The sequence below is a fragment of the Thunnus maccoyii genome, chromosome 7, assembly GCF_910596095.1.
Source record: "Thunnus maccoyii chromosome 7, fThuMac1.1, whole genome shotgun sequence".
Lineage (NCBI taxonomy): Eukaryota > Metazoa > Chordata > Actinopteri > Scombriformes > Scombridae > Thunnus > Thunnus maccoyii.
In genome coordinates this window covers 4,327,189-4,342,878 of record NC_056539.1, presented here as the reverse complement: position 1 = coordinate 4,342,878, position 15,690 = coordinate 4,327,189, and the positions used below count along the sequence as shown (strand labels likewise).

The following is a 15,690-nucleotide window of genomic DNA, read 5'->3' as shown; positions in this document are numbered from 1 at the left end:
GTAAGTCATAAATCTCACTTAACTTCCACCCTACAGCATCTGCTTGCATAGCTTCTGTTTTTATGGTTATGTTTATGCAACTCAAAGCACTTGGACAAGGTTAGGGAAAGATCAGGGTTGTGGCTAAATATTTTTATAAACATGACACACAAACCACAATCTTAACCACACCTTAACAGTTTTAGTAACATCAACCTAACCTAACACACAGAAAAAAGATGCCAGTGAGCATAGACCATACAGGCAGCAATTCCATTTCCTCCAAAATGTATTTGTTGCTATATTTGTTTTTATGTAAAGCCTGTTGAGTTTACTTGCAATGATAAATAAAATTACTTTGCCTTGGACAATTTCTACATACATACAAAGTAGTACTCAAACCCAGATTCTGAAGTAATCATTCAGCCACCATGCATGAGTATGAAGAGTGAATAGAGCGTCATGTTTACAATCTGCTGTGTGAAGAACTTTTGTCGTTGTCAAAGAAGCACCATTAGTGATTTTACACTTAATTTGTCTTTAAAATATTCACTGTTAAAAGCTGAACAGAAAATTTTACCAACTTTCTCTTGTGTGGTATCTAATTATTTAGTTCAAGGATGTTGCAAGTTTCCAAAGTTTTTTTGTTTGGGAGAGTCAAATGTGGGCCACTTGAATCAAAGCCAAGAATCCTAAAGATCACGCTGGAGAGTGATCAGCAGAGAGGAGAAGAGAGGAGAGGAGAGAAGTAGAGAAAAGGAGACAAAAATGTCTTTGACAGCTGTCACCCCTGTCAGTAATCCTCTCCTTCCCTATTGCACATTCTAAAAGGAACCAATCCGAGGGCATGGGGAGGGAGGCTGCACGGTCGTGGTTGCAACAAATCCTTGTTGGGTAAAACATTTTTGCATGGCCAGACTTAAGTGTCGGTCTCATCCCAAATGAGCTGCAGGGAGCAAGGGCCAGAAAGGATCGAAGCAGAGAGAGAGAAGCAGGAATAGGATACAGCTTAATTGGCCAAAAGAGGCAGCGGCAGCAGAGATAGATGGTTTGGTTACTAATTCTGCCTCAATGCTTCAATCTAGCTTACTTTATGGGGAGAGAAGACTAAACCCCATGGAGGAAAAACAGACTCAATAAAAATTCAGAGAATATCAAGTACAAAATCCCATTCATGTCACCTCTGCTTCATCCTGTCCCATTGCTCTTCTATATTCATTACTGGGATCAAAAACCTGGAATGTGGTTGAGATTGATCACTGTGGACCTGGCCTGTCATATGTACTTTATGACTCCATCTCTCCTGTGACATTGTATCTATGCCACAAAATATAAAGCTTTGCTCAACAGTTTTTAACAATACAAACTCAAGTCTCAACAATTCTGAAAATAAAAAGGACTCAGAAGTGCAGAATCACGAAAGTTAAAATGTCGAAAAATGGACACCACTATGATGCACTAATTTGAGCAGCAGTGAAGAGTGCAAAACCTCTATAGTCACATGTGATATGTTTACCTGACAACATAATAATCTTTGGGTTTGAGTTATGACAGGAGCAAAGGAGGACATAGCCACAGACATTGTTTTAACACTGCAAAACCTCTTAGGTAAGAGGTTGGGGGTGATGGGTGGGTGTATGTAAGTGTATGACTTTGATAATGAAGACTGCTGTTTGTTTCCAATTTCCTACCGACAGTTAATCTTTTCTTTTGACCATGATAGAAATCCTTTTTTAACGTTGAGAAGTTGACTGACAGACAACATATGGTACTTTGTAGTTTAATTTAGTTTTGCACATTCAACTGTTTAACACATTCATGTTTTGAACCATTATCATAGATTTGTTTGCCATTTAAGTATTTTGTTATGAGCTGTTGTCTAATATGGAAGCAGTATATCTGATAATTATTAATGGCACTCAACCAGCATGACGGGTTAAACAAGAACATACTATTTTCCACTAAGGTTGGAAAACACAACATATTTCTATATGTATGTTTTTGTTTGTGCTCTATATTTCTGTGCACTGATCAGTTTAACAATATTTGAATTATAATATGATGGCAGTTCTTACAATGCCTGCAAATCAAACATGACCAAAGTACACCCACAGTCATGATGAAGTAAATTAAGCAAATTAGAAGAGTTTGGAGTATTAAACTCTTAACAAATAATAACTTATTTTACATTAATGTTGATTGTTACTTATTTAGTCATGAATATACCGTGTTCCTGAGAAATGCTTGAAGTGTTGTTGGAGTCCATTTGAAGGTGATTATAAGTATTAACTTCCAAAGCCATAATTACTCAAGTCTTGGTCTTACAGACACTGTATGCTGTGATATAAATGTGTCTTTGGACTATCAAGGTCTGCCAAATTAGTTTTTTTGACTTTCGCACTTACCCCATCTATGTATTATTCAGTGTTTCCTCTATATTCATTCTGCAATGGTGCACTGCAATTATGAGCACTGCTGCTAAAATTTCACACAATCATTAATATCAGTGGGCTACTAATGATTTTCACTCGCACACTGTGCGAGCACAGTAACATCCTACATTATCGTGGAATTGTTTTGAGTCATCAACTAGTGCATCAAATCCCAGAATGCTCCCTCTTCTCATTCTTCAAAGGACGTCTACATGAAAGGTACTCGGGTAGCTTCTTTATGGAACAGGACAGTGCATAATGTGTGTGTGTGTGTGTAGCGAGTGTGTGGTTGAGCGAGTGGAGAGAGCAAGCCGCAGAAAAGTGACGGTGAATGCGAGCAGAGCAGATGAAAAGGTTAGCAGTAAGTTGTCAATATGGCAGTAAATGTACAGTACAGACTACAGTGTGTCAGTTAATCAATGCTGCAGCTTCTCAGGAAGAAAAGTCTCTGTTGTTTCCTCAACTGCTGGAAAAGTGAAGGGGGTTAGCCCTGAAGCTAGCAACAATGGTTAGCCTAACCTGACCAGGCTCACTTTAAGTGGACTGACCTTCAAGACAGACCAGCTATTTTCATTTTAGTTTCAATCCTTGCTGCTTCTAAACAGAGAATTGTCTGGCTGCTGGGTCTTTCCTGAGTTTTGGCCAGCGCCAGCACCCCCACCTCCCCCTCCACCCCCACCACCCCAAAGCAGTCAACCTAGGTGAAACACTATTATTGTTTCTATAAACATTTTTCTGAGTACTTTCTATGACCTCACAGCACTTAACACACATTAAAGAAAAAGTTTAACAAATAAATATATTATTACATGCACATAACATAGGTGATCAAGCATGTAGATTTGAATTTATATACATGCTTGTAATAGCCTTTGCTATGTGAAGCAGTTTTTTTGTTCTTTTGTTGATAACATGAATGATTTAGCAAATCCAATTTGGGGTGTTTTGATGTCTTTTCTTAAATTGTCACAGAGGGTTCGCAATCTCAGAAGGCCTTAAATCTGTCTTCAAAGACATCAAAATAGTTTTTGTTTTCATATTTCATAACATGTCAGGTTTTAAAGAAAACACATTTTCAGCAGTGGTCTTTATCAAGTTCTCACTCAGGCCTTGTGTATTCTCAGGAGAAAATAATCTCAGAAATAATCTTGATAAACTGAGACTGGCTGGGGCTGAGCGCAGCTGATGGTAACCTAAAGGGAATCTTTTCTGTTTTGTTTTTTTCCCCCCATAATTCATTCACTCATGACAGACCTCATGATCATGGAAAGCAATTTTATTTAAATGTAATGACTGCAAGCTGCAACGATACAAAAGTATAAGTAATTGCCAGGTTAACCATATGTTGTATATTTGTTTTTTCTTTTGATATTCTACCTGCTGAAGCAGATTCCTTATAGGCAAACCATCTATTTCCAGCTCTCTCCTGGGCATAGTGAGGCAGCGAGACGCAGATGTTCAACTTTCCCACTGGACTCTATTCTTACACACATGCACATTGAAATGGCACACAAAAACCTTCTTGGGGCGGATATTATCTTGAGAATGGTAATAATTATGCCAATGCCATTAAGCAAACACGCCTTGAATAAGCCACATCTCAATTTGTCACCCTGTTAAATCTGAAAACCAACAGGACCGAGGCCAGGCTCTGTAAACGCCCTTTACACCTTCCCTTCAGCTGAACCTGAAACACTGCGTTGAAGTGCACGCTTGCTTGAACGAGAAATAACTGAAGTGTAGAGAACTCAATCATGCAAGCATGCAATGGATTCACACAGCAGTACGAAGTTGGTTTAGATAAGCAATTAAACTCGACAAACTTTGACAGTAAAAAAAAAAAAAAAAAAAAAAAGCTATAACAGAAAATGAGAGGGAAATGTGTTTGCACAGGTTTCCTTTGGTAAATCGAGTAAACAGGGAAAAGGAGTGTAGAACTTTGATCACTTGTGCTTTCTGCCTCTCTCCCTCCCTTTCTTTATATGTCTACAGTACACTATTCTCTCTCCGCCTCTCCCTCCTGCTGTACGCTGTGATACAGTATGTGACAATACAAACACCTCATTCTGTCACTGTCACTGTGCTAACAGGCTCATTGGACTGCCTTGTTATCCAACTCAAACACTGAGACCCAAAGAATCCCTGGCACATTTCCATAATGTTATTGACCAAGTGTCGAGATGCAACGCTGCCTGGAAATATACGCACACACCCTGTGTTATTTGCATGTCTATTACCTCAGAAAACTGTGGCTCTTGACATGAGGCAAGGAGAGCCAATTTGAAGCTCTGTTGCACAGCCAACACCCAAGCCCACGCACAACCCCTGCCACATAAGAATCACGGCATAAACTGGAGAGCAAAGCATTTTGGGAGACAGGAAGTAGTGAAATGAAGGCCAACTGTGTCCTTTAGTGGGTTAAACACACACACTTGACATGCATGATGGATCAGCCGTGAAATAGGCTGGAAGGCAAAGTTCAGCAAAGCCAGTGTGACAGGAATTTCAAACAGGATGTACCTGTCTTTCTTTCCAACATGATGTCTGGCAGCTCCAGTGGTGTTTAGATTGTAAAGGGAAGATAATAGGATCGTGTATGACACAGGTGGCAGATTTAGCTGTTGTGACAGTGCGAGAGGATTACACCACAGAGTCTAAGGATGTGAGGGGGATCCTGGTGGCTCAGGGAGCTGAGGGTTGTACACAATGTGTACTTGTAGCATGATTAAAAACACAGATTATAGTGTATATTTATAACTCAGGTGCCTCAGTATTAGCACCTCTATTCCTTTTGAGCTACAGAGGATATGCTGCTAAAAAAAAAAAAAAAAAAAAAAAAAAACAGAAACAAAAAACTTTCATACCCCGCAGGTTGTTATATTCACACAGTTTTGACAAGTAGAGTCCATGAACTTTGTGGAAAACTTTTAATTTGCCTGTCTAATCACCAACCGACATGTTTTCACAAATGTTTGACTAAAAGCTCATAGGTGAATTTGTTTAGTGTGAACAACATGTAAAATGGGAATGAAAGGGAGCATCACAGATATCACAAAAGTAAAGTTACACCACCTTCATCATCATGGCAGCAAAAAACACCACGACATTATGATTTTTAAAAAAATGTCCTGACTTGCGGTTGGGAACAGGAAGCAAAGAGCGGTCTCCTGCAGCAAAGTCCACTATCTATCTAACCATCCACCAAACCTGCCTCCTCCTAACAAGGCAAAATTGTCTTATCAGGTCATCTTATACTGATGTCATCTGAACTGCGTCACTTCACAAGGTCATAATGACTACGGCCGCTAGATGGCATAAATGTAATTACAGGTTGTTTTTGCCAGCCTGAATTTTAGACCTAGATTGTCGTTTTTTCTTGTGACGACAAGCTGGTTATACAGTCAAATAATGAACAAGAAGCTGCAACATTGCTCTTGCTGTATCTAAATTATACTGCTGTCTGTGCAGGGATAAAAACAAACAAAAAAATGACAGTAGTCCTTAAATCATTGCGTGGAACCTCCGTACAAGTGTCCAACTTTGGTAACTGGTAGTGGTCTAACAGAAAAAGAAAGACACCAGATTTTCTAATTTAATACAAAGAAAAAGTTCTGCAATCAGAAAAAAAAAGAATGTTATAATCACATTAAGACTCTCACACAGGGGCTTTAACCACATTAAATGTCACCAGGAATTGTTTTCTAATAACCAGAGTATACATCCAGATTATTTAGGTCCAGTTAACATTATCATCAAAACAGACAAACCAATCATTATTTTTCCTTGTTTGCACTAGTGAGTTTCTGGTCATGACATGGTGAGCCTGGCCTATAACCATAGACACCATTGTTTAAAACTTAGGCTGAATTAACCACAAGCTTGATAAAAAGGACTCTACATACGTCATTACCTTAGGTTCACAAAAGAAAAGCTACATTATGTTTCTAGCATCAAAACAATATGTTGGTTTGCCCTGTATGATGTGCATGTCTTGTTTCAAAACATACTGCTCTTTAGCAAGCAGGCCAAACAATAGAGACAGATCAGGCCATGCTGTATCATAAAGAAGCCAGCCTCAGCCGGGCTCAACAGAGCTGCTCATGGTGAGGCATTTGTCTTCCCACAGTTTTTAAATCTGTCTCATACACAATGTATGAAACTTTAAATTCCGCGAGCACCCACTGTTTCACAAATGTTGGTGTCGATGGAATAATATCATCATTTTGGCTTTGATTTCCATCCGGTTTTGTAACATAACTCCACCGTGACCATTGTGAATGTGTCATCGTTTGGTATCCCTGACGCAGACCTAATCCACTCCTATCGGCAAGCAGACATTAATAAATCATAAGGAGAAGCTTTCAGAAGCTTTAACCTCCATGCATAATTCAGCCCACGCTGATGCTAATGCTACAGCTGCAGCTCCCACACTCAACTGTTCAGTAGTGTCCAACTAAACAGCCAATTAACTGTAATGAATCCAGCAAAAGTCCAACTCTCAGTAGAATGAACAGAGAAAGTATTTTCTTCTGAAAACTGTGTGAGCTTATTCCTGATGAAAACTCAATAGAAGTTTGCTTTCACCTTGAAACACAATAGGAGGTCAGGCGTTGTATGATAGTTTCATTTAATACTGAATACCCTTACTTTGAGCAGGCTGAGAACTGTGTGGGCCAACTTCACTTGTGATTCTGGTTAAATTGTTTTCAAATTGAAACAATTTGTTGAAAGGTTTGACTTGATGTGATTGTTACTGCTGTCAGTGTCACTTTGAGATTGTTACTGCATGGGATTACAAAGATAAAAGAGGACAGCAGGAATGATAAAAATGAGTGTGTTATTTTACTAGCAATGCTTGAGCTGCCTGCAATCAAACGTTCCTCCTGTAGATGATGCAAACCAAAGTTTCCACTCCCTATGCAACATTCTATGATCATAACTCAGACTAGGAAGAAATGGCCTTTTAAGGAATGTATTTTTCTAAAGCCCTCTGAATATAGATGATATGTGCAAACTTAGTGATAATTTTAAATCATGGTTTGAACTTCAAGTTAATTAAATGTTAAGTGTCTTTAAGATTCCTTTAAAAATGACTGTATTATTTATGGTTATATTAGGGATATAAATGGCAAAAACACTGATCGCATCAGATCCTCAAAAAGAAAAATACAGACTTGGATTGCTTATATAATAAGCAGATATAATAAGACATCTGTAGTGAGTCAGTCCCAAATCAAGTTAAAAAAAATGAAGCACATTGGTGATGTCCAGTATATTGTTAACACTGATGAAAACCTGTGCCAATAAAGACCAAATTTGCTTTTTGCAGAAATACCACAAAAAAGTGACCTGAAGTATCACTACTCAAACATAGACTGTCAGCACTCGTAGTCTCTAACATCAGTAATTAGACTCACCGCCTGGAACATGTAGTGAGGCACTCAGAGAAAAACCCTTCAACCAAATGTAACATTACTATCTGCTTTTTGCAGCACTGATAGACACATCACACATGTAAGATATGGCTGAAAATTTAGGATTTTGACTGATGAATGTAACTGACTCAAGGTGCAAGCTTTCTGGCTGTAAACATTTCACACACAGAAAGAGAGCAACTGGATAGCACCCTTGCTGCATATCAGCACCATGGAGAGCGCCGCAGCACAGTCCTGATAGTAACACTAGGGAGATTTAAGCTGAAGCAAATCTTAAAGCTAAACAGAAATCTTTACTGATTTTATTGGGATATACAGTATGATGATATTGACTGAACTTGGTCATATCGCCCAGCTGTAGGCTATATCATGTATTTCTAAATGATCTGATCAATTAACTCCTAAACACTATTTCAGACTAATCATCTTCAAGACAACCAAATATATTTTGAGTGGTGTCCTTTTCACTGGAGGTTTGACTACAGTGATCTATTGTGTTCCTCCTTCACCAGAGGAAATCACTGCAGAGGCACTCTGAACATACATTCTGACATTCTACAGAGGACCAACTATTGCTCCTTTCCTCTATTCACATTATCATTGTTATGATTGTCCATTGAAAGGGGAAAAATAGATGTCTCATAGCACCCTTGTATTTAAATCAATATGCTAATGACTGCATTTTCCATTCATTGGGTTCATTTCAATCCAGCAGAGGTTTCTAAATAACCCAAGAGACCCAGTGAAAAGACCCACCTGTCAACCAGTTCAAAAATGAACACAGGGAAATGGTTTGAACATCCCCTGTTTGGCACTCCGGCTACATCAGAGGAGTGGTGAGAAGGAGGTGTTGCATGTTAAAGGTTAACACAATTATGCAGTTGCAGCCATACACACAAACAGTGGTGTATAATATCAAAAAGACCACATATGGAGAGCAATCACAAGCTAATGACCAGCAGTTCTCATTTATTAAACACAGCAAGGGGATACAGAAAGAAATCAGTGAAAGACAAACCACACACATGGCAGCTACATTCAAAGGACAGAGGAAATTACCTCACTACGAGGGGCAACAACTTGGCAAAAGACACGAGGCTTGTGATAAGAAGAAGGTGCCAGAAACAATTATTTTTTGCTTTTATTCAAAAAAGGAGAACACGGTGTCTATTTTCCTCTTGTGTTCTGCTCTCTTGTGTCTCAAACATGGCATGTCTGTCAGGCAGACTGCCCTATTGTTAGAATGGACAGAAACATGGTCCAAAACCAGCATCTGTACCTCTAATGATGCTCCACACAAAGGACCTCCCTCACCCTCTCAGTACATCTGAATAGAAGCAATTCAATACATAAGACAGTGATATATTACTATTCATCAGTCAACATGATCACCGTTAATCCCAACAAATTTGAATTAGGCTGCGTTCAGACTGAAATTAGCACTGCAACATTCATTTGAATGAGAGCACTGTGTTGGCACAGAAGGGTCATGGAAGGAAAAACTGCCGGCCAGTGTCTTCAAACTTGTGGGTGTATTACTCAAAATGACTTCCTGGATCATTTTTCATTTTCTCACCAGTACCTGTACAAACAAGCTCACAACAAAACAGCTCCATTGTTTGGTTTCTCTCCCCCTTTTTTTTTTTTTTTTTAGGTGCCGAGAGACTGAGCTAGGAATGCAATGAAATCTGAATGGAAACAGACAATAGCAAAGAAGATCTGAGAAGATTACTTTTATGACTTTGTTGAGGTTGCATGTTGTTAGACTCTTCTGAGTGTTCGCTAAAATCAGTAACCAGTTAACTGCTGCAAGAGACATTATGTATTTTGAGATGGCCACTTTTTCAGATTAGTTGACTGTGAAACTTGTACATTTATAGCTTGAGGTCTTTGACTATTGGGCAGGAGTGGCCAGAGACATATTTCATAGATGAGGAATGTCAGCATCTAAGCCACAGAAGATTTGTGTTTCTAGTGTTTCCGTCAGGGCCTTGTGAGGCGTCCAAAATGCAGAATCAGTTTGTGACAAAGAAAGTGGATGAGACACCATTTGTCCCTGTTACACTTTGCTGTATTTCTTACCATGCTAGTCATTTGTTTGTTTAACCATTATAATGTTGTTATTCGTAGCATTGTTCACACATACTATCATGGTTTGTGTTTATCTTTGTTTTGTTATATTTACATCTGCATTTATGGTTTAATCAAGACAGACAAGTATTGATTAAGTTCAATTATTTACTAATTTTTAGTCTGGAGTTTCTCCAGTTATATATTAGCTTGCTTTGTTACTTACCATATGCACCATGTTTCCCAGGAGATAAAGGTTGAAGTCACCCAACCAATTCCTGTTTTTAAGTTCTCACTGACATCACCAGTGATGTCAAGGGTAGACCAAGTATGGTGGGGATTTATTGTATTTAGTGAAATGTTTGGTATAGTATTTGTGTATTAGTATTTTGCTTATGGTGAGGAGTATTGTGTCGATAAACCGCGTAAACAATTTTAACTGATACAAGGGGCATTGTCATATACCAGTTGTTGGTATAAGGGAAGGAACAGCCCTGTGAGAAATATGGTTCTGCCTTAACATACTGGAAGGCCTATTTAAGGGAAGAGTTGTTGGTTTACAGGAGAGCCGAAACGAGAGGATGCCTGTGTGCAACAGCAAATACACATTTTCTACGGATATAATGAGAATGAGTCAGTCTTGTCCACCACTTTGGGTCAGACTGAAGTAGCTCAACAACTATATTGGTACATGGTGCCCAGAGAATGAATCCTACTGACTTTTGTAATTCACAGACATTTCCTTTAGAGTTATCTTGAGGTTGACATCTATAATAGCAAATTGTCTCAACAACTATTCAATGGACTGCTAAATTTGGTGTAGATATACTGTACATGGTGCCCAGGGGAAGAATTCTAAGAATTGTGGTTATCCCTTGACTTTCCATCTTGCACTATCAGCTGGCCAAAATGTGTCTTCTTCTGATATTTGACATCCTCATCAGCCTGAGCTATACATTGGTTTAACATATTAACACTGCTGATGTCAGCATTTAGCCCGATGCACCACAGTGGCAAAGGACAATCTCACAGAGCTGCTAGCATGGCTGTAGACTCTTATCTTGTTAATAAATGTATGAGTCTCAAAATGCTCATACTGACCTTGTCTGTGAAACGTTTACTTTCAATACATTTCCTTTGTTTTCCTAACAATATCCACTTACGGCAATGAAAGCATGATGAACATTTTAACAGTTATGTTTAGGCAATTCAAAGTGCTGATTAAATCTATGTGCTTTCCAAACGCTCCCAAAATTACACTGCCTGTCACAAGGGGGTCAAAATAAACTCATCTCCTTTGACAAGTGTGTGTACCTCAAAATAAAATTGTTCATCAAGTGGGTGTTCCCCAAGTCATACCCATCTGTGCTCCAAGCGTTTTAACATGAAACCAAGCAAAACAGTTAATGTTTTCTAAGTCAGACATGAGATTTAATGGTTCAGCTTCATACCAAGTGTCAAGACAGTTATAGGGCAAGCAAGGGTATCCAAGCTGTGGCATCTCTTCCAAGAATAAATGAATGCTACAGCAGCATGGTGCATATCAGATTAGATGAATGCTGGAGCAACGTGGAGTAAACCTGACAGCGAACACCTGCCGATGATATCTAAGCAAACACTGCGGGCTCTGCAGGAATCTGCAGCTGACTAGATTTGTTTCTCTTTTCATTCATGCAGCACTGCACGTGACATTCACAGGCACAACACATACATGAATATACACATACCCATCCAAGAAAAACCAGCAGTCTTGCAAACATACGCACACACTTCTTTCATCTTAGTTTTTTATGCATGCAAAAACAGTCGACTCTTCTCAAACGCCTTCACACACAGACAACCCACACAGCTTCACACTGACATGCACACATATATATACATAACATACTACATAACAGAACTGGGAAAGATGTATGTATGAGATGACAGCGGCTTTGATTTTCTGTGGCTGTCTCAGCAGGCAGTGTATGACAATACAGCAGTGATACAACGCTACAAGGAACAGTCACATTAACAAGCTGAGGAAGGAGGAGAAGAGGGTGGAGACAGGAAGACAACAAAGTCCAAACAATAAACTGAGAGGTGGGGAAAGTTTGGGGAACATTGCACAGAACCCTGGCAAACAGTGGAATTACATTTACTCTAACAGCACTTCCACTGGCAGCATTTCCACTGGGGAGCACTTCTGACAGCTTCTCGTGTCTTATTTCTCCATTTGAAAAGGGAGGTTCTGTTGACACCACTGAGAGCTGAACGTGAAAGGTAAAAGCGTTTCAACCTAAGCTGAACAGGTGCAACGTAACAGCTTCTCAACAGTCACGTAGAACAGCAGGAAATGCCTAAGTTCTCACAACATAAGTGCACATGAAGTGTGGCAAAATGGCCTATATTTCAGTAAATTGCTAGGGATTGTTTTGTACCGCAGTGTGTGTGTGTGTGTGTGTGTGTGGAGCACAAGCCCACCTTGAAATGACTGAAAGTCTCAGTGTGTTGAAGTCACTTTGTGTTCTCTATCATAACACCAGGAGACGCAATGATGTACCCTTCACATACAGTCCAGCATATCTGTACAATGAGTACATTATTTCTCATAAAAAAACAGAAGTTAGATCTCTGAGCAAGGAAAGGAACAGAAAATACAACAGAGACTGAAAAAAAAAAAAAAGTGACAAACGGCAGAGTCAGATAAGAATAACCTTTAACAGTCCAACAATAATCTGACAGAAGTAAGTGAAGCAACGGCTGTCTTCTGGACAGACTGGAAGATCTGCTGTCCTTGACTGGTAATGTAACTTCTAACATTGGCTTTTGTATTGGATACTATGTTGAAAGATTTTGGTGGAGATTCCATTTTTTCTGTTATTACTGTTTGTGGAGGGTGACTGCTAAAAGGTAAAAGTTACAGGTAGTTAAATTTAGTGGAATGCAAACTACATTTGAGTCTTGCATGACTGGTTTATTTTTGTCATAATGTTTCCATTCACAGTAACTGCATAAATTGCCAGATGCATCCTAATTGCTTTCATTCATTTATCAGCTCTTCAGGGAGTTAATGTCAGTTGTTATGTCACCACAGAGCTATAGCAGCAGCCATCAGACTGTATTTCTGTAGTGTGTGTGAAGATGATGTGGATTGCATTCACAATTCATATTTTTGCATGAGTGGTTTCCGGACATTCCATATATAAAATATAATATTTTAAATGCAAAGCATGAATATCGCATGTATATTTGTAAGTAGAAAAATTCTAACAATATATACTGTATGTCAAGCAGCATTACATTTTGACATTAACATAAAGGTATTAATGTTTTTTGGACTCTATATAGGAAATGTTTCAACAGTTAATGTTAAGTTGTAAATTGCACATGAGTAGTTTATAATTATTTAATGTAATTAAAATTCATCTGTGATAGACACATAGTTTCTTACCTCTATGAAATATAATATTTCACATATGAGGTTTAATATTTCAGATATGAAAACATACAGTTCCAAGCACATTTTGTGAAGGGTAAAAATGTTATATGTAATGTCAAATGTGAAAGCATCTACAGTATCACACAACAGAAATTAGTGATAGTGATACGGCGATGTTAATAACATGCTGTATATGATGGGAGAGCTTTCAGGGTTTAAAGGGCATCAACAACAACTGATGTGTATTCCTATAGAGCCAGATGACAGATGTGGCCCCTTTTCCCTATGTGAATTTCATACTGTCACATCTGCTTCTATTACACATATGCACAAAAACAAATGTAAAGTAAGGAATTGTGAAATCGCTGAAAGGATGGTGATTTAGCTGGAAGATACAATGAAAAACAAACAAATGTGAATTAAATCTAACACTGATCCTTTTCCAAAGATGAATACATACATATTGGTATTTTCAGGATTTAACTGTCTACTTATTTTAGAGTGTTGATGTTCCAAGCAGTGATCAGAGATGAATGTGATGTATTTTTTCTACAGCGGCTTTCTGAGGCTTTAAATGCATATATCATTAGAAAGCTCAGTTAGAACAAAACATGTCTTTTTTAGAAATCTGGAAACACCAGTGTATCACTAAGTGGAAGTGGGTAATAAGTTATAGGAAGCATATCAAAGCGACACCAGCTCTGCAATGACAGTAGCTATATATACAGTATATTGGCTATATACTGCATGAAAGCATATGTTTGAGATGCTGGACAGGAAAATTTGCAATGACAGAACAGATTGGAAGATAGCAAGTGACAGCATATACAGTGTTTACCATCTGTGACACTCACGTTGGCATCTGAGAGCTTGAGGCTGCAGACTGGAGCAGCTGTAATCACTGACTTGTACTATATGTTCAAGACATAAAATGTTAGCAAATTTCATGTTCCTGTTTATGTGTATGTAAAGACTACATTAATTACAGAGTAAGAGTGTGAATATGAAAGTGTGAATATATTCTGTGAATGTAAATTCCATTAGTATATAATCACAGTATTCCTATTCAGTATTTCTATTCAATTTCTATTCACACACATTCACACGTCACGTTTCATACCTATATAATATGTACAGTAATACACCATGACTGAGTGTTTGTACAGCAGTATTTACTCACTACACTTCAGTTTTGGTGTTATACTATAATTTCATTAATTCTGCACATATTTATTAGCACAAATATTTACTCATTAATTTATCAAGTGGTATTGTTATTGTCATGGCTTTTAAATGCCTTTCTCTGGTTGTCATTCTGAGCCAGTCTGATGGCAGACACCAGAAAGAGACAGAGCAGAGGAAAACCAGATGGACAATGAATGATAATCCACAAGTATTTTGGTTTAGTTTCTGTCTGCGTCTGTTTGTCAGTCTAAATGAACTGAAAACAACACTGAGCTCAGTGAACTGTTGTTGACACAAGAAGAGGAGGGGGGTGGAGGAAGCGGAGGAAGAGTAGAGCGACTCCAGGAAGCAGGCCAAGCTTGCCGGCGTTCAGGTAAGGCCTGCATCCTTTTCTAGTTGCTGTCAATCAAGGAATTTAGTGTACGGCCATAAGTCTTAGCAGTAATCCAACCCACCTATACCTTACAATACTAACTGTGTTGTTTGTTTGTTTTTAATCTCTTTTTTTATTAATCTGGGGATTAATTAAGTATCTTATCTCATCATGGAAGTTTTTATTTGAAAATAGCTTCATATTTATGTTACAGTAGAAAAAACTGTGAGGCATTATTAATGCACTCTAAACTTAATACTAATCTTTATGGAATGCTTGATGCTTGCTTGATGCAATTTTAAAGGCTTAATGGAGAATGTGCTGGTAAGATATTTCTTTTTCCTCTTCTTATTATTATTCGTAGTTGTAGTAGCAGCAACCTGGGCAGTGTCTGTCAGTTGAATAAAGTATAGTTGATATGAGTAATGAGGTCTCCTTTCACATCTTCTGTTCTTCTGAGCTGTATTAGCACAAGGGACCTGAGAGCATTGCAGCTGGTGTGAGACCAGACATCCAGCATCTGTCTCTCTCTCTCTTTCACTTTAACACCCTCCCCCCTCCACACACACACACACACACACGCACACGCCCTTAGACATGCTCACACAGCAGTCCAGACATCTGGTAGGGATCTACTGGGTCTTGCCACTGTGGTACTGGGACTCTTACAAGGACTAAAGATACTTCAGTGGTAATGACACGTCCCTATTGGCCAGACCGGGCACAAAAACAGGAAGTGGGGACAAGACTGAGGGTCGGAGAGGCCATCCATCTTGGGACAGTGATTTAAATACA

General features: G+C 38.7%; 1 protein-coding gene across 12 annotated transcripts in view; it reads right to left on the bottom strand.

Moving 5' to 3' along the window:
* LOC121900143 (inactive N-acetylated-alpha-linked acidic dipeptidase-like protein 2) overlaps positions 1–15,690 on the bottom strand; it is a 651,762-nt gene that overhangs the window by 254,062 nt on the left and 382,010 nt on the right. The gene's annotated exons all lie outside the window — the stretch shown is intronic.